Source organism: Prionailurus viverrinus, chromosome B2, assembly GCF_022837055.1.
Source record: "Prionailurus viverrinus isolate Anna chromosome B2, UM_Priviv_1.0, whole genome shotgun sequence".
Lineage (NCBI taxonomy): Eukaryota > Metazoa > Chordata > Mammalia > Carnivora > Felidae > Prionailurus > Prionailurus viverrinus.
This window is the reverse complement of record NC_062565.1, coordinates 102,981,813-103,005,269: the sequence shown is the minus strand read 5'-3', so window position 1 is coordinate 103,005,269 and position 23,457 is coordinate 102,981,813. Positions and strand designations below refer to the sequence as shown.

Sequence of the window (23,457 nt, the reverse complement as noted above, 5' to 3'; positions counted from 1 at the left end):
CCTATTTGCCTGGTATCGGCTTGTCTCCCTGGCAACGGCCACGAAAGATTCGGAGCCCCGGACGGGGGGAGGGGAAAGGGGCGGAGCCGGGGGGGTGGTCAGGGAGTGGTGGAGGGGAAAGAGAGGCCGAGCGAGAGACAGTCAGACAGACAGCGTAGCAGATGGCCGCGCGAGGGGGCGGGGTCCAGGCGGAGCGCGGGGGGACCCCAAGCGTCGGGGCGCGAGGGAACCAATCAATTCCCGCAGCCGCTCCGGGGCTAGAAAACAAGTGTAGACGCAGAGATTCGCGCCCCACCAGCGGTCCCTAGTTTACCGTAGAAAACACGATTTCCTTTCGATACGAAAGCGTATGTAGAGCGTAGTGCGGAGAGCCGGCGGTCCGCAGTAACTGGCTGGGGGAGGCGGTTTTGCGGCTGCCCGGGGCGCTGAGCGCTGGGGCAGTTTCTCCTGACCTCTCCCTGCGTCGGGCCAGCCAAGGGGAAAGCCTCGAATGGGAGAGAGGGGTGAAGGCAGAGGATGGGTGAGGAAGGAAAGGGCTGAGAAATGGCAAGAGCCCATCCTGCCTCGGAAACTACATAATGGCAGGCAAGGACCGCCAGCAAGACTGGAACCAGTACAAGTTGCACAGTTGTGAGTATACAGTCCCTCAGGAGTTGGGTGTTCTCGCGCCCAGAGCTAAAGGTTCCAGATCAAACGCTAAGTGTACAAATATGATTATTTATCTAAATATAATTAAAGAACCCCAGAATGCACGGTGAAAATGTAAAACAGGTAAATCCCCGTAACCAACTCACCGAGAGGAAACAGGTATTCTTTTTGGACTAGGCTCTTTATTTCTAAGATGATGGTAATCTGTATATGATCCTAGCAAAAGAAATATTTATTTAGAATACCTCAAAGTTATTTTTCCCTTAAATTGTTAGCACTGGAAGGAATGTTTAGAGATATTTACACAAATTCTTGGGGGTCTTACTCTGTGCCACACGTACCGATCTAGGCCTTGTTTTCACATCAGTGAACAAGACAGATGCGGTCCCTAGCCTCAGGGAGCTTACATTTTAGTAGATCGTCTAGTTTCATCTCCCCCACCAGGTGAAAAACCAGGCCTATGGAAGTTGCCAGATTTTGTCGGAAGGTAGAAGCAGGAATGGAGCTCACCCCCTTGATTCCAAGTCCCCAGCTTCTTCCACTGCTGCCTGGTGCTGTCTGGCCTTCACCTGATGGCACATATTCACTGGGTAGTTCCCCTCATTGGTTCCTAGTTTTATTTATTTATTCAGCTGCTGCTAAGTACCAGGAAGAGGGCTAGACATCAGCTGACACCAGAAGTACAAGGGCATGGTCTTTCCTCTCATGGAGCTCTGGCCTCATATTATTATCTCTTAAAACTTCTTAGAATGTGGAGAAAGAGAACAAAAGACAAGATTGTGTGCTAAAACAAACAAAAAATAGTAAAGAGGACCGTTGTCTAGATTCCAAATTAAATATGCCTTTTTCATTCGAAAGCTTTCATTCATTCACAGGGCATGAGATCCTACTGTGTTTATGGTGTTGTGCTCCATATTTCATCCTAGATTTTATAGTACCTGAACTTCAATTCCACTGCAATTGATTAGTTTGGAATATAGTGAGTAGCAAAACAGACATAGTCTCTCATTCACTCAACAGATATTTATTGAGTTTCTAGCATGTGCCGGACATTTGGAACGTATCAGGGAACAAAAGAGACAAGAAATCTTTACGGACCTTACGTGCCAGAGTGGAGAGAAAAACAAAACTTCATAACTATAAATAAGCAAATTATATGGAATGTTAGAAGCATGGAAGTGTTGTGAGGAGGGGGGAGCTAGAGAAAAGTAAGGGAAATGGCAGAATCGAACACTGAGATTGCAAATCAGTTTATAACTGTGAGTGGTCATATGTGCTCTGAAGGGAGATGCAGGGTGCTATAGGATAGTCTAATTTAGTTAGGAGAGTTAAAGAAGGCCCTTTTAAAACAGTGACGTTTAGGGACACTTGAGTGGTTCAGTCAGTTGAACGGCTTCGTGTTCCATGGTTTTTGCTCAGGTCATGATTCCAGGGTCCTGGAATTGAGCCTCGCATCCGGTTTGGCACTGAGCGTGGAGCCCCTTTAAGACTCTCTCTCTCTCTCTCTCTCTCTCTCTCTCTTCCTCCCCCCTCTGTCCCTCTCCCGCATGTGTGTGCTCTCTCTCTCTCTAAAATAAAACATATTAAAAAAAATTATGAAGGGGCATTTGGGTGGCTCAGTCGGTTTAGCGTCTAACTCCGGCTCAGTTCACAATCTCATGGTTTGTGAGTTTGAGCCCCATATCCAGCTTTCTGCTGTCAGTATAGAGCCTGCTTAGGATCCTCTGTCATGTCTCTCTCTGCCCCTCCCCTGCTCTCTCTCAAAAATAAATAAACATTTTTTTTAATGTAAAAAAAAAAAAAAGCAGTGACATGCAAGTGGAAACCTGAGGGAAAGTAGGCATTACTTAGGTAAAGAGTTGGAGAGTTTTGTTCAGATGGACAAAATAGCAAAGCTCCTGAGGAGGGAAGGGTTCAAATGGTTTGGGAGGAAACTCAAGTGATTAGTTTGGACATATTTTGACATGCTCGTAAAACATCTTAGTGGAAAAATTAAATGTGCAGATATAAGAATCTGGAGCTCAAAGACTGGTTTGGAATATAAATATATATAGATTTGTGGCCATTCCATATATAAATATTTTCTGAAGTCAAGTCTGAGAACATGTGAAAGGCAAGAGATTCCAGAATCACACCCTGAGTAACTTCTTTAAGAGGCTGGGTAGAGATTAGCCAGTTATATCTCAAAAGAGCTAAAAAAAAAAAAAAAAAAAAAAAAAAAAAAAAAAAGAATTTGATAGTATAACATAAAATAAAATAATAAAACAATGAATAGAAAAAAAGAGAGAGAGAGAGAGAGATTGGGTAGAAAAAGAGCCTAGCTGGCAAAGAAGACTGCGAAGGAACCCCCAAGGAGTAGACAGAAAACCAGGAAAATGTGGCGTCAGGAAAAATCAACGGAGATTGTGTTTCAAAGAGTAGTGGTTAGTTTTGTAAAATACTGGTGAGAAGTCAAATAAAATAAAGACTGAAAAGTTTCCATTGGATGTTGCTGGCTTTAGAACAGGATTCTGTATACAGAATACAGAAGTTATGAGTAACAGGCCCCAGAGAAGCTTTTACAGTATGTTGAGAATGGAATCCCGATTCAGTGTTGAAGAGTAAATGGTAGGTGAAGAAGATGACAGCATAAATGGCCCTTTCTTTATGAAATTCAATGGGGTAGAGTGTGGAGAGACAGGGTAGTAGCTAGAAAGTGATGGTATACTGCTTTTTTGTTTTGGGTTGTGTTGTCTTGAATGGAAGATATTAGAGCAAAGTTGACTGCTCTGGAAATTAATGCAGTAGACCTTTCTACTATAGGTAGATATATGCAAGATATAAGCGAGAAAAGGAGTAATGAATGGGATGAGGTTCCCTAAGAATACAGGAGGGGATGGAGATATAGGGCACATGCTGAGAAACTGGCTTTTGAGAGACCTTGTTCCTTTCCTTAAAAAGGGAAAGAAGAGGATGGCTACAGATTTACTAGAAGGAAAAACGGGAGAATTCCCTTCTGATGGTTTCTGTTTGTCCTTGGAGTCATTAGCTAAGAGTGAGGGAGAGTTCGAGTTTAATTGTGTTACAGAAGGTATGGAATGATGATTGGGAAACATAGGATTGAGATTTGGGGCACAGTAAGATTTCAGAGCAATCATGAGTGCCCATTTGAGGTTGATAAATCCTACTGATGTCTCATCAGCATATCAAGCTTTCTCATATGATGATTTAACTGAACGATAGTGTCCATTACAATCTTCTTTAAAATCACCAGCCATTCACTTTCTCAACCTATGCCCAAATTGTGTTGCACCCATACAGTCAATAGCTGCACAGAAGTAAAATATGGATTAAAATGACGCAGAGCTCATAATGCTCCATTACGGTTAATCCTATATGATTTCATGCAGATGTGTGTAAACTTAAAGAGAAAGGGAAGAGAATTTACTGTGTGCCAGGCACTGCACTGTGTGAGCCTATGCTAGGCTTGTGTTTCGCTCTAACTACAAACCCCATGGACTCATATTGTTGTTTCCATTTTACAGATTTGGAAATTGATGCTCAGCAAGTTTGAAAAGTGAAATACCGCTAGTGTGTTAGCCATTGTCTATTGAGGGGTGTCTGATTTTAGGACTCTCATAAGGTCTCAATTGGTTGTAACATTGCAGTGGGACCAAATATTTTTGTATGTAGTAGGAGCTTTATTAATTTTTTTCATTCTTACCGAATACTGAAACTTTCTTTAACTTTAGGCTTTGTTTTAGTGCTCCTTATTAACTGTCCAATACCACTCAAATAGAAAGATTCTTGCATAGTCAGGAAACATCAGTGTCACTGGTTATCTGATACGGAGACTCAAGGACTAACACCTGTACAATAGGAATGAAGTTTCTGGAATGTTGAATGCCTTCCAGATACATAAGTGATTATTACAAAACCACTATAAGTGTGAGTATATTTTTAGTCACTGCTCTTCAGGCCTCTCAGTTCAATTAGCATAAGATTTTATATTTGAAAAGGTTACCAAAGGGTGGGATACATTCTAGATTATAGAAGGGTAAACAAAAAGCAGGAAAAGTTAAAATCTTAAAGGAAAAGTTTTCTCCAGAAATTCTCAGTCAAAGCTTTTCTACAGTAGCATTTCCTAGAATTTGTAATATTTACTCTCCAGGGGTAGGCCGAAAACTTTCCATATCATCTCATGAAAGAACAGAGTTGGGAGAGGGAGATAATTACCATCTCCTCTTTGTTTCCAAAGGTAACAGACAACTAACAGAGTGCAATCAAAGTTTACATTAAAAAGATCAGGTTTCTAGTCTTACAGAATTACCTAATTAATTGTCCGACCAGAAGTGACAGTATAAAATTCATATGGAAAAAAGTTGACTTTTCAGGCGTGATAGCGTAGGAACCATGCAGAGCATAATTTTTCATTGTTATTTGAAAGCCATAAATACTTTCTGATATTAAAAAGTAGATTAACTTCCTGCCTAGAATGAGGTACTTGAACTGTGTGTTTCTTGAAATTAAAGTATAGAATTATATCAAACATTTATTTTTATTCCAAACGATAATGTCGTGTTTTTTTAAAGAAAAGGGTACGTTTAACCTTTATAAATCACTTGTTGCAATCTGTAAATGGACAAGTTTTTATTAAGCTGCTGCTAAACCAGACCTGTTAGGTCTGCTCCAGTTGGATGGATCTTTCAAGTATGTTCAGCACACTGTTAGGCTTTCGGATGGGCTGACTGAGAAGGTCACTGACACTCGTTTGTTCAACAGATAGTTATTAAGTATCTACTTTATACCAGGCACTGCCTAGTGCTTTGCCTACTCTGCCTTATTGAATCCCCAAGGTAATCTTACAAGGTAGAAACCATTATTTCCATTGTATTCCAAACCAAGTCCTCCAGGCGTTACATAACAGGCTGGAGTTTTGCTGCTCATAAGTGGTCTGGGCTGGGTTCTGTATCCAGCTCTTGGTAGTTCCAAAGCCTGTGACACTGTTTCCCTGGATACCATGCTGCCTTAGAGAGAATAAGAATTTTATGGGACGTTTCCAGTTCTCTTGGAGGCTACAAAAATGCCCGAGACACTAAAAATTAACCAAAGAATATGAAACTTTATTTATGCATCCCGAGAGAAGTAGCTAGGGCCACATCCATAAAATGAGAATTTGCATTTAAAGAAACACACGCACACACACACACACACACACACACACGCACACAGAATCTCAGGTCAGATTCTTGACCCTGGAAACATACTTGGTAACTTTATCCAGAATACAGTCACCACAAATTAGATTGTGTGTAATTGCATAAAAACATGGTTAGGTTGCACCCAGAATTTACCTCTACCTTCCCTAGGGACAAAAGTGTGTGTGCTGCTTAAGGGAGTGAAGTCACTTGGAATGTAGGTAAAAGAGTGTGTCGAACTAGAGAGGAAGTTACAGTTGGGAAGGAAATCCACATGAGATGTGTGGCTGGGACATGAGATTAGAGGTGAGAGGGTACAGACAGACCTTCACAGTGCCGCTCTGGGAAGATGGTAAGGGTGCCTGGGAAGGAAGAGAATCTCAGCAGGAAAAGCAGGGGTGATGACAATGAGGCATTCTTCCATTAAGGACACAGTTGGAATTTGATTTACATTTTGGTTGTAGGTGTAAATGTTTAAAGTTAAAGCAGTTTTGCATATATTATTTAATTTAATACCTACAATAAATTCAAATACCAATTAAGTTAATCTCCTCTTATAAAAGAGTTACATAATTTGCTTGAAGTCCTATCTATAACTGCCCAGATCAGCCAGTGCCTGTGGTCTGCAGGGACGGGTCGACTTTCTCACTGCCCCATCCTGCTGTCTCTGCCCTCGAGGGGCATATGCCTTCTACTCCTATCCCACTTTGATATTTAATAAAAAAGATAGTCACGGCATGTTTGTAATCGATTTTGAGTTTTATTCTCATTGCTTCAAATACTGCTTCTATGCCGATGAGACTACAGTCAGCATTTCCTGTCCTAACAGCTAACACAAATCCCAGATCTTCATTTTCTGCTGCCTCCTTACTGAGCTGGGCATTGCCTTGTGTATATTTCTTACCCCCGCCTCAAATTGAGGTTATCATTTTCCCATCCAAATTAGCATCATGTTCTGAAAGAATTTCGTTAGGTTTCTTGGAGGCATTTTTGAATCATTCCTCTCCCACATTTTCCAGGCAAAGAACAGAACCAGATATAAGACCTCAGAAGGGTTCAGTATGGCTAAACACTCTACCACCAATTAGAAATAAAAACTAAAACAGGGGCGCCTGGGTGGCTTAGTTGGGTTAGTGTCCGACTTTGGCTCAGGTCATGATCTCGCGGTCCGTGAGTTCGAGCCCTGCGTCGGGCTCTGGGCTGACAGCTCAGAGCCTGGATCCTGCTTCAGATTCTGTGTCTCCCTCTCTCTCTGCCCCTCCCCCACTCATGCTCTGTCTTTCTCACTCTCAAAAATGAATAAATGTTAAAAAAAAAATTAAAAAAAAGAAGTAAAAACTAAAACAAAAAATTACCTAACAAACTAAAAGCTGACATTTTTGCTTATTTGGGCAACCTGTAAACCTGTCTTTCCCCAGCCACCATCTTTCTTTCCCATCTTTTTAAACACGTGATCCCTTGTGTTGCCTTTTCTCCCACTCAAATTACCATTGATTTGACTTTGCAAAATATAAAAATAGTTAAATAGCAAAGGGAGGATTGGAATTCTCACCCTATGATTTACTGTAGCCCAGAACACCTCATGGATCATTCTTGTCAAGTTATGTTGCTTTTTTTTCTTTCAAACATCTCTGGTATTTTCTCCCTTCTCAGTTTCAAACTAAAATCAAAGCTCAAGGTTCTTGATTCTTTTGTCTGAATTACCTCGTAGATAGTCTCTGCCTGCTCCAGGGCCTTCTATGCCACAGTCATCTCCCCTGTAACTCCCTTGATCAAAAATCAGCAAGATTCTGTCCATATAATCTCTCTTTTAAAAAATTTTTTAATGTTTATTTATTTTTGAGAGAGACAGAAAGATAGAGTGTGAGTGGGGGAGAGGCAGGGAGAGAGGGAGACACAGAATCCGAAGCAGGCTCCAGGCTCCGAGCTGTCAGCACAGAGCCCGACTTGGGGCTGGAACTCACAGACCGCAAGATCATGACCTGAGCCTAAGTGGGATGCTTAGCCAACTGAGACACCCAGGTGCCCCATGTCCCTATAATCTCTAGGCAGAGGCTAGTTTGGGTCACTGAGTAGCAATATATTAAACTGTCCCTTACAACTGTTTTATCTGCCTCCTGGCAAAGAACTAGTAATTACAAGATCTTAGTATAGCCCCATTTAATGTACTTTATAGAGAGAAGATTGAAGAACTTAAGGATACTTCATAATTTCAAACAATTTAAGAAACCAGTTCTCTACCAGCTTCTTTCCTTAGGCGTTAAAAAGGAGCAGGTCTCAAGGGGAGTGTGAACTGATCTCCCTTTCTGCTGAGGAGAGAATCGTAATTTTGAACTTTCTATGTCCTTTTCCAGGTTTGTGCATTTGACTCAGCTACAGCAGTAGTTGCACCGGGAGGGGCAAAATGTCACCCAAGAGGTAGAGAAGAAAAATAGCAATTGGTAAGTAATAGACATTTCCTCCCGATTGTGTGGCTAAGACAGGTTTTTTCTTCTTGATCGAAATATTTTTTCTTTTTTTTTTTTTAATTTTTTTAACGTTTATTTATTTTTGAGACAGGGAGAGACAGCATGAATGGGGGAGGGGCAGAGAGAGAGGGAGACACAGAATCTGAAACAGGCTCCAGGCTCTGAGCTGTCAGCACAGAGCCCGACGCGGGGCTCGAACCCACATACCGCGAGATCGTGACCTGAGCCAAAGTCAGATGCCCAATCAACTGAGCCACCCAGGCGCCCCTCAAAGTATTTTTTCATGTTCTCAGCATTTCATTTTCTCATACTAACACTTTTTTTTTGGCTGGGCCTCTTGTTTTTTTCCCACTGTACTTTAAATGTCCTAAGTATTTCTAGTGAGTTTATACTATACACTGTCCATTAATTGACTAAAACAGATAGGGATTTTCTCTACATTTGTTTTATATTCTTTTCACCAGATACAAAAAATATCTGTGACTTTTGAAGTTACAAAATCTGTATTATCATCATTGTGATGTTTTGAGAGTACCCCATAATAAGCAAACAAAGAACTGTTATATTGTAGATATTGTCATTACTTTATTTTTTGATGTTTATTTATTTTTGAGGGAGAGAGAGACAGAGTGTGAGTAGGGGAGGGGCAGAGAGACAGGGAGATACAGAATTCAAAGCAGGCTCCAGGCTCTGAGCTGTCAGCCCAGAGCCTGACGCAGGGCTTAAACTCAGGAGCTGGGAAATCCAACCTGAGCTGAAGTTGGATGCTCAACTGACTGAGCCACCCAGGCACCCCTTTTTAAAAAAATTTTTTTAATGTAGACATTGTCACTACTCTTTAAAAAATAATTTGATTTTCAATTTGTCTTTTTATTGACACAATCAAAATACTCATTCAATTTAGTAAGGGAAAACAGTAAAAACTTGACACAATATAAGCAAATATCTGCCTATATTGTTTTTTCCATATTTTTTCATTTAATTCTTATGTAAGAACTTATTAAGCCCTTAATTAGTCGTCAGGACTATTTCATGAAACATATTAAAATGTAGTTAATGTCATTGTATGGTTATGTATTATATTGCATATTATATATACACATATATGTTATATAAGATACTGTTTATATAGTACATTATATATTATAATATATAATATAATTATGAGTGTATGGTTATGCATAAACAGGATAAAATATGAAGTTAAGAATATTGATTTCTAGGGGTACCTGGGTGGCTCAGTGGGTTGAGCGTCCAACTTCGACTCAGGTCATGATCTTGCAGTCCATGCATTCGAGCCTTGTGTCAGGCTCTGTGCTGACAGCTCAGAACCTGGAGCCTGCTTCGGGTTCTGTCTCCCTCTTTCTCTCCCCTCCCCCACTCCCACTCTGTCTCTCTCTCTCTCTCTCTCTCAAAAATAAACACTGAAAAAAAATTTAAAAATATTGATTTCTGTTATCATTATATTAGCACTTGTAGGAACAAGCAGTTCACTTTATCACTTTATCAGAAGCCATCAGACCAATGCCAATCTTCAAATCAGTCTGGGGAAAATTTCTCTTTGGGATGGACCTTATAAGCCACATGAGAAGCTAACTCTGTCTTAATTCTTCATAATTATACTATATGATGATGATTTTTATTACTATACTCTATCACCCACTTTGATCACTGACTTTAATAACACTAACACCTTCTAGGTACATTAAACATTTCAGTATTCAATTAAGTTTCAAAATATAGGTTTATTCACCGTGCCTTTGGCTGTTTCTAAAATTACTACTTGTCTTTAGGGAATTTACCACTCCCAGCATGAAACAGCTGTGGTGTAGTAGGACTACAGGATTTGAGGACAAGAGTTCAATTTCAGGTTCTGTTGGTAGCTATGTTGTGACCTTCCACAGTTGACTCAGTTTCCTGAACCCAGGTTTCCTCCTTTGTAAGATGTGGATCAAAATTCCTCTCTTAAAGAGTTGTTAAGATAATGTATTATTATCATCGTTGTTTTAAGGTGTGCTTTGTAAGAAGTTTTCTGTTGAGGGGCGCCTGGGTGGCGCAGTCGGTTAAGCGTCCGACTTCAGCCAGGTCACGATCTCGCGGTCCGTGAGTTCGAGCCCCGCGTCAGGCTCTGGGCTGATGGCTCGGAGCCTGGAGCCTGTTTCCGATTCTGTGTCTCCCTCTCTCTCTGCCCCTCCCCCGTTCATGCTCTGTCTCTCTCTGTCCCAAAAATAAATAAACGTTGAAAAAAAAAAATTTTTAAAAAAAGAAGTTTTCTGTTGAGATTTGAACAAAAATAGGAGAGACAATGAATATTCTGAGGTAACAGAGGTGGCACCTAGTAAGTAAGCTCTCAATAAATACTGGGTTTTCTTTTCATCTTGGAAAAAGGGGATTTGGTAAAAAAAAAACCCTGAATAGATTTGGAAGTAAAATAAATAATCAAAGCATCTATCAGCAGAACAGTTATTAAGTACTTATTTGTAAAGTAAGGATTTGCAGTGAACCCGCCATTTCTCAACCTCTCTCTTGGGCAGAATTCCCAAGGGAGAATTCCCAGAATTCCCAAAGGGAGAAGCGGACAGGAGACTGCAGAAGGCCCTAGAAGGCCTGTAGTAGAATGGGCGATTCCATGTGAGTAGTTGTCTTTTTCTTCCAGCCAGCCAACGGCTCTTATGAAGCAAGTGGGATTATATTTCTTAATTAATGTCAATTTTAATTAATGTTTAGACTTCTACATGATTAAGCAAATGCCATATCCCCACATTTTGCTTTCCTTCTATCTTTTCTTAATCTATGCTTCTCCTTAAATATCCTACAAACCAGAGTTGTTTAATATAAGTGGTTGTTTTGTCCTCTCTCCTTGGACATCTCATCCAGTCTTCGTTGGGAAAGCCAGCAGAGAGAGTCAGGGTAAAGGACAATTAGAAAAATATGCACCATTAGACTTTTTTAAATCCCACCCTCCTCATAGAAGTCCAAAAAGAATAATGAGCTTTCTTCAGGTTCTCTGTCTCGTTCCTTTTTTTTTTTTTTTTTCCCTGAGAGCCAATTAAAAATCTTGTTAGCAGCAATCTGTTAACTTTATTTGTACCCTGGATTTCTTTGGGCAATATTTTGTTATCCTTATGCAAATTTTATTTTTGCATGTTTTTTCTTCCAATCTTGAGAAAAAAAAATATTAAATAAAGAGATAATTTTCAACAATTGTAATCCTCACAGTGATTATGACTGTCATCATGATTACAAAATGTGAAATGTGTGAATATGGCCGGAGGCAGGGCTCTGTCTAGTGGAGCAGTTAAGAGTTCTGGAATCAAATACACTTAGCTTTGGGTCCAAGCTCTGTGAGGTCAGCGTTGATATCATTTCCATCATGGGAGAGATACCGAGGCCGGGGAAGGTGAAGCAATTTTCCCTAGAGTGCCCTGCAAATATGTAGCAGAAAGTGATCTCAGAGGCCTGGTAACTGGGTTTAAACATTCCCTTTCCCTTACAGAGCAACAACCTTAGAATTTCATAGAAGATTGGATGTCAGTTTCAAATCTTGTTCTCTGTATTGCAGAGGCACCAGTGTCACGTGATTCAGGGTTGATGTCCAGCCCAGAGCATGGCTGTCCCGAAGGTATCATAGCAGTAGTGGCCCTCTAGAGCTGTTGTTTCCTCTAGGAAGAAATACAGCCTTTTAGGTGAGGCCTGTACTCAGTATTATACGTTTCAGTATTAGAAGTTAAGCTTCTGTATTAGTTTAACCTTATAAAAACTAGAGCTATTCACATAAATATGAAAAATAAGGAAAAGAAATGAATGTGTCACAAAAGAGAACTCTAGACTTTGTAACTGCAGGTTTAATATATGACCAAGTAGCTCTGCATAAGGTGGGAGCTATGTTAATAAAAATACTACACTTGGTAATTCCTATTTTTCCATAAAAATTTTTTTAAATATGAAATTTATTGTCAAATTGGTTTCCATACAACACCCAGCGCTCATCCCAACAGGTGCCCTCCTCAATGCCCATCACCCACCCTCCCCTCCCTCCCACCCCCCATCAACCCTCAGTTTATTCTCAGTTTTTAAGAGTCTCTTATGGTTTGGCTCCCTCCCTCTCTTTTTTTTCCCTTCCCCTCCCCCATGGTCTTCTGTTAAGTTTCTCAGGATCCACATAAGAGTGAAAACATATGGTATCTGTCTTTCTCTGTATGACTTATGTCACTTAGCATAACATCCATAAAAATTTTTAATGAGAAAAGGTATACTTGCTTGCTATAATTTTTAACAAGCAAAAGAATATAAATATTCCCTTTCATTATTCCTTCTTTTAGAAATTCCTCTACCTTCTGTTAGCTGGTCGTGCTGTATCTTTCTGAGCTTTTTTTTCCTGTTCATTTTCATGCTCACACACAGATACATACATGAGTTTTACAAGTACCGTGAATGAAATTATTCTGTATAGTCTTTGTATTCTATTTTGTGGCTTCTTTTTAAAACTTCGTATCTTGAAGAATTCCCCTAAGAGTACAAATAGAAAAAGCTCATTTTTTTTTTTTTTTAAAGAGAGAGAGAGAGAGCAAGGGAGTGGGTGGAGGGGGAGAGAGAGAGAGAGAGAGAGAGAGAGAGAGAGAGAGAGAATCTTACGCAGGCTCTGTGCTCAGTGCAGAGCCCCACATAGGGGTAGATCCCATGACCCCGGGATCATGACCTGAGCCAAAATCAAGAGTAGATGCTCAGCCAACTGAGCCACCCAGGCGGCCCAAGAAAAAACCTCATTCTTCTTAGCCACCACATCACGTTTCAGAGTTCATATAGAACTTTTAAAATGTATTTAGTAATTCTTCCTACGGATGAATATGTAAGCTGTTTTAAAATTTTCTCTATTATATTATTAATACTCATATATACATTTGTCCAGATGTGTAGGTATTTTTGCAGGATGGATTGTCAAAGTAATATTGTTTCATCAAAGGTTATGATTTGTTATCAGAATCTATAGCATATTGATGATGTTGCTGAATTGACCTACAAAAATGTGATTGTTTATAGTCAGGTGAGCAGTGATGAAAATGCCTGGTTCCCCATTTCCTTGTGAAAACTGCGTAATATCGGTTGTTTGGTGTTTTGTAATTTGATGGGAAATAACTAGTAAGATCAGTGTTGTTTCACATTTTTTATCATTTTTTTTTCTTTTCCTCATTCTTACTCTTTTACCTAATTATATCAGACTGTCTTTTTATTTTTGAAGGAACTTTATACTCTTTACATATTATAGCAATTTACCCCCTTTCTGTTTATTTATTTTTAGCTATATAGAGAGAGAGCACATGTATGCAGTTGGGAGAAGGGCAGAGAGAGAGTCCCAAGCAGACTCCGTACAGTGAGCGCAGAGCCTGATAACAGGGCTCGAACTCATGAACCCTGGAGATCATGGCCTGAGCTGAAATCAAGCATGGGATGGTTAACTCACTGAGCCACCCAAGTGCCCCACCTCCTTACTGTTATATGTTGCAGATTATTTTCTTCCAGTCTGTCATCTCTTTTAACTTAGTGTGTGGCGTTTTGTTGTGCATAAAAGTTTAGTTTCTGTCTGTTGTTTTCCTTATGGCTTCTGGGTCTTCTGTCTTATTTAGGAATGACTTTGCTCCCTTAAAATTGCTCCCTTAAAATTACGTATATATTTTTCTCGTGTTTGTTATATTTTTAAAAATGTTGTGATTATTAATTCAATTGGAACTTATTTTGAAAGGTAGTGTGAGGCAGGGGAGGGACACAGAGAGAGAGGGAGACAGAGAATCCCAAGCAGGCTCCACAGTGTCACTGCAAAGCCCGATGTGGGGCTCGATCTCATGAACCTTTGAGATCATGACCTGAGCTGACATCAAGAGTCAGATGCTCAACTGACTGCACCACCCAGGCACCCCTATTTTTTTAATTTGTATAACTTTGTAGTGTATTTTGATATCTGGTAGGGATATTTGTTCTTTTGTTTTAAAAAGTCAGCTTTCTTAGTCATTTATTCTTCCAAATGAAATTTGGGAACAACCTTTTAATTCCAGAAACATTTTCTCTCTAAATATTTGATGGGATTACGTAAAGTTATACAAATTGAAAATCGATTTGTGTAAAATTGACATTTTTTATAATGTTGACTTTACCCTTCAGGAACATCACATGTCTCTGTTTTCAGGTCTCCTTTACATCCTTAGGTATAGAGTTAGAGATGTCTTCATTATATGTTGTGCAAATTATTCTGAGACAATCTATTGTTTTATCTTTCTCTGATTGTTTTATTTTCTATTTCTTTTTTTACTGAGGTATAACATATTAGTTTCATGTGTACAACATGATGATTCAATATTTGTATACACTACAAAATGATCACCATAATAAGTCTAGTTACCATCTGTCACCATATATGGTAATGAAATTTTTTGTGTGTGTGATGAGGCCGTTTAAGATTTAGTCTCTAAACGCGTTATTAACTATAGCTAGCATGCTGTACATTATAGTCCCTGTTGTTTGTAAATGGGTTACTATAGGATCGAAGGCCAGAAATAGTAGGTGATTTGCCTAAATTTAACTGGTTAGTAACAGAATAAAGATCAGAAACCAAGACTTCTGATTGGTCCCACTCCCCAAAAATTCAGCTTCTTCCTATAGTCTCACTCTTGTCGCTGCCTCTGTCTCTTAAAGGTGACTTCAAGTTGAATAATGAGTCTGAGTGAAAGAAATATAACATAATTCCATAAGTCTGAATCACAAGATTTTGGAAGAATAGACTCTTACAAGGTTAAAATTTCTCAAATTTAATTCATGTTCAAAGTGAGTAATATGTATGTTGACAGAATTTCAGGAGATTTATTTTGTAATGTTTATTTATTATTCACTTTTGAGAGAGAGAAAGAGCTAGTGGGAGGGGCAGAGAGAGAGAGAGAATCCCAAGCAGGCTCTGCACTGTCCCCGCACAGCCTGACGTGGGGCTCGAACCCACAAACTGTCAGATTGTGACCTGAGCTGAAATCAAGAGTCAACTGAAAGGTCAACTGCCCCTGAGAAGATTTATTTTTAACCGTTTCTTTAAAGGCTTCCCATAAGTGGGGCGCCTGGGTGGCTCCGTTGGTTAAGCATCCGACTTCAGCTCAGGTCGTGATCTTGTGGTTTGTGGGTTTGAGCCCCGCATTGGGCTCTCTGCTGAAGGCACAGAGCCTGGAGCCTGCTTCGGATTCTGTGCCTCCCTCTCTCTCTACCCCTCCCTCACTCACAGTCTGTCTCTCTCTCAAAAATAAATAAATATTAAAATTTTTTTTTCAGTTTTGTATATCCTGTTTATTTTTAAATTAGATACACGATATTCATACTTACGTATTAGCTTATTATCCACACTGATGTCTTTTTTTTTTAATTTACATCCAAATTAGTTAGCATATAATGAAACAATGATTTCAGGAGTAGATTTCTTAATGCCCCTTATCCATCCCTCCTCCCACAACCCCTCCAGTAACCCTCAGTTTGTTCTCCATATTTATGAGTCTCTTCTGTTTTGTCCCCCTCCCCATTTTTGTATTATTTTTGTTTCCCTTCCCTTATGTTCATCTGTTTTGTCTCTTAAAGTCCTCATATGAGTGACGTCATATGATTTTTGTCTTTCTCTGACTGACTAATTTCACTTAGCATAATACCCTCCAGTTCCATCCACGTAGTTGTAAATGGCAAGATTTCATTCTTTTTGATTGCTGAGTAATACTCCATTGTGTGTGTGTGTGTGTGTATGTATACACATATATGTATACACATATATGTGTATATATATATATATATATATATATATATATATACACATCTTCTTTATCCATTTATCCATCGATGGACATTTGGGCTCTTTCCATACTTTGGCTATTGTTGATAGTGCTGCTATAAACATGGGGTGCATGTGTCCCTTCCAAACAGCATACCTGTATCTCGTGGGTAAATGCCTAGTAGTGCATTTGCTGGGTCGTAGGGTAATTCTATTTTTAGTTTTTTGAGGAACCTCCATACTGTTTTCCAGAGTGTCTGCACCAGCTTGCATTCCCACTAAAAAAAAACTTTTTTAAGGCTTCCCATAAGTGAAACCTCAACAAATCTTTTTAAACACTAATTTCAAACTTCACCTACAAAATAAAGCTATACGACATCATTCCGTTCATAAAATTGAAAAGCATTATAATTATAATTAAGCCTAGCATTTGTCTTTTATTTAGTATGGTTGCAAAGCAGAGTTGTTTGATCACTGTCAACACTTGACAAACTGATGGTAGTTTTAGCAATTGTCAGGGCATTGTAAATCCATCATCAAGTACTTTAATGTCAGGGGGAATCTGCAAATTTCAGTAAATATGATATCAGCATTATTTATCAAAACTTAAAGTAAGGGCAGTAAGGGGCGCCTGGGTGGCTAAGTCGGTTGGGCGTCTGACTTCGGCTCAGGTCATGATCTCGTCATCCACGAGTTTGAGCCACGCATCAAGCTCTGTGCTGACAGCCCAGAGCCTGGAGCCTGCTTCAGATTCTGTGTCCCCCTCTCTCTCTGCCCCTCCCCACTCACGCTGTGTCTCTCTCTGTCTCTCAAAAAATGAATCAATGTTAAACAAAGTTAAAAAAAAAAAAAGTAAGATCAGTAACATGGATAGATTCTGGCTTAGTGGTGTATCCTAACAATTTCAACAGGTGGCTAGTCAGGAGGGATGCCTGATGCATTGTGTCCCTCAATTATGCAAAGGTCTTTAGACACTTTCTTTAAAGTAAGCAGATATTTATGCTAATTCCATATTGGAAAGAGAAGAACTCTGAAAGATTTAACTGCCTCTCTATCATTTTTCTCTATTTTTAAGTACAGTGCCTCAGGTAAGATGCCACTGATGCCTGTTAGATCACATCAAACGTAAAAATTTAAAAAAATGAAATGCGTAGAATAGCCCATTTAAACGTTGATCCAGTCAAAAGTAGATTTAGTAGATGATAAAAACGTGGCTCGTTCTGAACCCCAAAAAGTTAGGAAAGGCACAGACTGAAAGGACCAAAGATGAGGGGAGCCGGGTTGCACAGAATGGAGGCCAGTTGAAGAAGTAAAGGTCACAACATAAAATAGAGAGGACGTGGTTTGTCTTGCTTCAGGAGATATCTGAATTTCCAGCACTTGTGGAGATAGTCATCAAAATGTTTGAGAAAGTCTAGGTGCCATATGGAAGCAGTACGTGAGGATGAGGAATCTGACATCCTTGTTTTCAGGAGTGGCTCCTACCTCAGTAATGAGCGAGTTATGAACCTTCCATGACACCTCTTGGGTGTTCAGAAGCCAGGTGGAGCCTCCCACAAGTGAATGGCAGAACGTGGATAAGCCTTGTATTTTAATAAAATCCTTATGTCATTGTTCACAGGAGTCTCATAGAACTTCTTAGATCCTACTGTTGAAGTCTGTGGCTCCTCTCTGGTGCAATGGATCCTGGGAAGATGTGGCACAGAAGGTAATCCAGTACATTAAGTATGGTTCTTGTACTTTGTTTTGCTGTCCTTCATCCAGTTCCTCTTGACAGAAAACATATTTAAAACAATTTTTTAAAACTTATGTACTTCTTTTGAGAGAGAGCATGAGTGTGGTGGGGGCAAAGAGAGAGGGAGACAATTCCAAGCAGGCTCCTTGCTGACATAGCACAGAATCCAACTTGGGGCTTGAACTCTTGGACTGTGAGACCATGACCCAAGCCCAAGTCAAGAGTAAGATGCTTAACTGACTGAACCACCCAGGTGCCCCCAATGCGTATTGTTTTAAAAAATGAAATGTTCTTATTTTAAAGATGAAAACGTTTAAAATAATTACACGTAAACTTCAGTATCTCTGTTTGTCCCTTGTTCTCGTGGCTGCGCACACGAACCCGTAAGCTCAGTCAGGTAAGCCTCCACTCTTTCAGGTAGCAACTACACCTTCAGTGAGAATACTGGGGATCTGGTGTGCAGATGGGCTGGAAATGGCTGTCTCAGGATATCCATGTACCAGCTTTTTACTGGGGAATTGATGCTTTTTTGGCTGACCCATATCTTCCTTACTAAAGAAAATTTGGAAGGGAGCTTTGCATCATGTAGCTTGCCTGGTTGGCAATTTTGGTGTTTTCTTAGCCAAGAAGCAAGGGGTTCATCAAACCAAGTTTGAACCTTCAGCTCCACTTGGAGAATCGTGGTGGTTGGTGTAAGAATCAGCAAAGTCTTAGAAGTTCCCTGTCATGCGAGGCAAATTATAATTTGGTGCATAACTGAAATGTGAATATTTTTTGAGTTGTTTGGTATCCTGGGCACAGAGTTCCCGATAGTCCGTGGCCGGCATCATGTGTGTTTTTTGTGTTTGTGTTATAATCACACGTGACATTTCATCTTCTTCTCACTAGGTGTGTTTCATCCTTTATTTGAATAGGTAAGCCAAGATACAAATCTAGTCTTGAGCCAGATAAATTTGGGTAACACAAAAATTAAGTGATTATTGAGAAGGAAGCATTTCATTACCCTCTTACCGTGTTTTTATATCCAGTAGAACACCAGTATTGGAGATTACAAGGATCTTAAATATGATGGAAGGTACTAAAACCCTGAGTCTTCTTTAAATATTACCAGTGAATAGAAGTGGATATTCATTAATCAGTTAACACATATTTACTGAATGCCTCTGAGTTTAAAGAGTTTGAGGTACTGCTGTGAGACTCTGTAGTGATCTCAACAGCACTTCCTAGAAACTCAAATGGGGAGGTGGCATTCGTATTCAGCCAGATTCAGGTGTAGTTACAGGGGGACCGTTCCTTAGAGAGAGTCAGATAACCTCTCCCAGCCTGCTCTTGACCATTGGCCCCACATAACTAAGACACTGACTTCCTGTTACACTCACGGAAAATGGAATGGTGAGGTTCTCATGAACTTTTAAGTCAAAGTGCTGTTGTTGAAACTCATGCAGTGTGACATAACAGTGTGTGGTCAACAACTAAAATAAAGAAGTAGTATTCTTTACTTCTGTGAGTTTAAGAAAAAACTGTAAGTTAAGTATGAGCCTGTGTGGTGAGAACTGCCTTGTCCTCTATCTGCCCTGTGGTCTTTTAATTCTTTTATGCCCTTTCCAGACCCAGTATTGCCCTGGTTAAATCGGCCTAGGGTAACATCCTGTGTTGAGTTTTTTTCCAGGGCACAATTCTCTGTATTAAGAGTCAGCAATAGGGTCACCTTGGTGGCTCAGTTGGTTAAGTGTCCAGCTCTTGGTTTTTGGCCTCAGGTCATGATCTCAATTTGTGGGCTTGAGCCCCATGTCAGACTCTGCACTGACAGTGTGGAGCCTGCTTGGGATTCTCTTTCTCTCTCTGCCCCTTTTCTTCTGGCTTTCTCTGTCTCTCTCTCAAAATAAATAAATTTTTAAAAAATTAAAAAGAGTCAGCAACATTTTTATGGAAGGGGCCAGTTTCCTAGGCTGCCATAATAAAATACCACAAAAAACTGAAATTTGTTTCTTTTGGTGGTTCATATCAACAGATATTTACTCTCTTAGAGTTTTGGAGGCTCTGAACAAGAAACCATTCCATGTTTCCTTTCAAGCCTCTGATGGTTGCTGGCAATCCTTGGTGTTCCTGAACTAGTAGATGCCTCATTTCAATCTCAGCCTCTATCTCCACATAAATTCCTTCCTTCTGTGTATCTGTGTACCTTCCTGTTTTTATAAGCACTAGCCATTGAATCTAGGGCCTACCCTAACCCAACATGACCTCATCTTAATTTCATCTATAAAGACCCTATTTCCAAATAAGTTCACATTCTGAGGTTCTGGGTGGATGTGAATTTTTGGGAGATATTATTCCACCATTCCAGAGGGCCATATGGTTACTGTTGGAATGACTCAACCCTGTTGTAGCATATAAGCAGCAATAAACAATACATCAATGAATCAGTGGGCTGTGTTCCAATAAAATTTTATTTATGGACACGGAAATGTGAATTATATGTGATTTTCACATGTCATGAAACATTGTTCTTCTTCTGATTTTTATCCAGCAATGTAAAAAAACTATTCTTAGTTTGTGGATCATAGAAACAGTTAAGAGATGGGACAGGGAACAGCCAGATTTGACCCACGGGTCATAGTTGGCCAACATCTGATAGATAGTGTCGGTGGGCAGACAGAGGTAACTATCGGGTAATTTTCCTTCCTTCTGCTCATAAACCAAAGAGCCAAATTTGTGGAAAACCTGTTTGTGATTTGCATCAAGCAATTTTTGTTAGATAGCTTCATGTTTCAGCAGAGGGAAAACCAGACTGATCGGTAATGATGCTTGTTTGGCAGCATCATTCCTGATACGCTTGCCAAAATTTTGGAGAGGATTTTGTTGTCAAGATTAAGAGGTGATGCAGGCTTAAATGAAGAACATGACCTGGAGTCCTTATGCTGAAGGATTAGAACATTTCCCTCATGGGCTCGTAGTATTCCCTGTGCCAAATGTTGGAGTATACTTTGGAGGTGATTTTAAATTAAAGGCATTTTATGACTCAATACTACATGGCATCCTTTGAGATGTTGTCAATCCCTAGATACCCATTCAAGGCCAGATATTAGATAATACTCTGCACATCTGCATTATCTTCTAATGCTAAGAGTTCCCAAGTCATCTAGAGGCAAAGTAAACCTGAACTTTCTGATTTGTCGTGTGTATTCTTTTTCATCAGATGTATATGATACACTTTTTTAAACTCATTGTTAAAGACTGTGATTATATATATGCCTTTTCAAATTGCAAAACCGATGCATGATCTTTATAGGAAATTTGAATAATGCCAAAATGAGTAATATAAAGAGTGAAAGTTTCCTATAATCCCAATTCCCAGAGATAATTTCTGAGATCTTGGTATTTATTTTTCCAAAAATTTCCACCCCATGTAATTGCGAAAGCAAATGAAAAAGTACACTGAACAGATAGTTTCCATGTTTTAAGGAGATGGAGGGAAAAAGCTCATGAACGTAAAGAGCAAAACGTATGACTAGGTATACAGATAGTCCCCAACTAACAACGATTCGACTTCTGACTTTTTGTCTTTATGATGGCACAAAAGTAGTATGCATTCAGTAGAAACTGTACTTTGGCAGGGCTCTTGGGTGGCTCAGTCGGGGAAGCATCTGACTTCGGCTCAGGTCATGATATCGCGGTTCGTGACTTCGAGCCCTGTGTTGAGTGTATGGAACCTTACATAGAGGTTGCTGACAGCTCAGAGCCTGGAGCCTGCTTCTGATTCTGTTTCTCCCGTTCTCTCTACCCTCCCCCACTCACGCTCTCTGTCTCTCCCTCTCTCTCTTTCAAAAATAAATAAATGTTAAAAAAAAAAAGTAGAAACTGTACTTTGAAGTTTGAATTTTTATCTTTTCTGAGGCTAACATTATTCATATATATATATATAAATATATATATATATATATATATATATATATAAAAAACAATGATATTATATTATACCAGGCAGTGGCAACCAGCCACAGCTCCCAGGCAGCCCTGCGATCATGAGGATAAACAACTGACACACTTATAACCACTCTGTACCAGTACAGACCTTCTGTTTTTTGCTCTCAGTACAGTATTCAATAGAATATATGCGATATTCAACAGTTGTTATAAAGCAGGCTTTGTGTTAGATGATTTTGCCCCACTGTAGGCTAATACAAGTGTTCTGAGCATGTTTAAGATATTCTAGACTAAAATATGATGTTCAGTAGGTTAGGTGTATTAAATGCATTTTCTTTCTTTCTTCTTTTTTTTTTTTTTTTTTTTTTTTTTTTTTTTTTTAACAAAAGCAGACTTCATGCCCAATGCAGAGCCCAATACGGGGCTTGAATGCATGACCCTGAAATCGAGACCTGAGATGAGGTCAAGAGTCTGACATTTAACTGACTGAGACATCCGGGTGCCCCTGAATTTTCAACTAAAGATATTTTCAATTTATGATGGGCTTATCAGTGAGTAGAGGAAGATATGTAAATTGTGAGTAGAGGAAGATATGTAAATATCTAATTATGCATTGAACTCATAGTATGCTGATAACAGGATATGAAAAAGTCATATTTCCTGATCTTAAGGTATATATCTTTTGTTTTTGTTTTCATTCCAATAAGCAGAGAACGACCCACCGTAAGTAATGACATATATATATATATATATATATATATATATATATATGTATATCAAAATCTTATTATTGGGTTTGGCAATGAATCTTTTCTCTCTGCTACAAAGAAATTCTAAACAGCTATCCCTCCACCTTCTTCGAGGACATCAATATTTTAGTGAGGTTTTACATCAACACATTTTAGTAGAGGTTTTATCTACTGGGAATTGAGATATCTTATGACCTTCAGTTTGATCTAGGTAGGAGTTGATTGCCAGGATCTGAAGTGGATTTCAGTAATAACTGGTGTGGTATATGTGCTTAGTAGCCCAGAACAGAATGGCCGAATTATCACCATTCTTCGATGACATGGAATCTTGTATACAAAAGTGGATAGATAATCCTCCATTTGCACACAAAAGTGGATAATCTTAACACTTACAATATGCCTGCAAGTTGCCAACATCCTCTATTACTATTGTCTTAGGGAACAGTATGGGCTTTGGAACCAGACAGACCTGGGCACGAGTCCTAAATTTACCCTCACAATGTGTGGAGCCATAAGTTACTTTAACTCTGAATTTTCTTATCTGCAAAACAGGAATAAATAGTACCCACTTTGTACAAGTGTCATAAAGATTAGTGTTAATGTGCGTGTGAAGCACTGAGCCGGTGTCTCACATTTAGAAGGAGCTCAAAAAATGTTACTTCTTTTTTATTGTTACTATTGGAGAGATCTTTAGATGATCCAATCCAACTCTCTTATTTAACAGGAAGAAATTGGATTCAGAAGGTTTATTGCTCTTAGGTTCCTCGGGTAGTTAGCGGCAGGCCAGGAAGGGTAATTTTGACACTCTGATTCTTCCCCCATCTTTTCATTCACTGAATTCATTCATTCATTTATTCATTCTTTATTCATCATTTATTATGCAGCCATTAAATTCCAGTTATTGTGCTGAAACCTGAGAATATAAAGGAGAATAAAATGCAGACTGTCTTGAGAAACTTACAGTCTA

At 39.4% G+C, this 23,457-nt stretch overlaps 1 long non-coding RNA gene across 1 annotated transcript; it reads left to right on the top strand.

Annotated features, from left to right (window-relative positions):
• The first annotated feature begins 237 nt into the window (after positions 1-237).
• LOC125165862 (uncharacterized) lies at positions 238-22,460 on the top strand. Its single transcript, XR_007152250.1, has 4 exons — positions 238-630; positions 8,180-8,266; positions 17,704-17,790; positions 22,131-22,460. It is a non-coding gene; the product is annotated as an uncharacterized LOC125165862 (long non-coding RNA).
• The last annotated feature ends 997 nt before the right edge of the window (positions 22,461-23,457 follow it).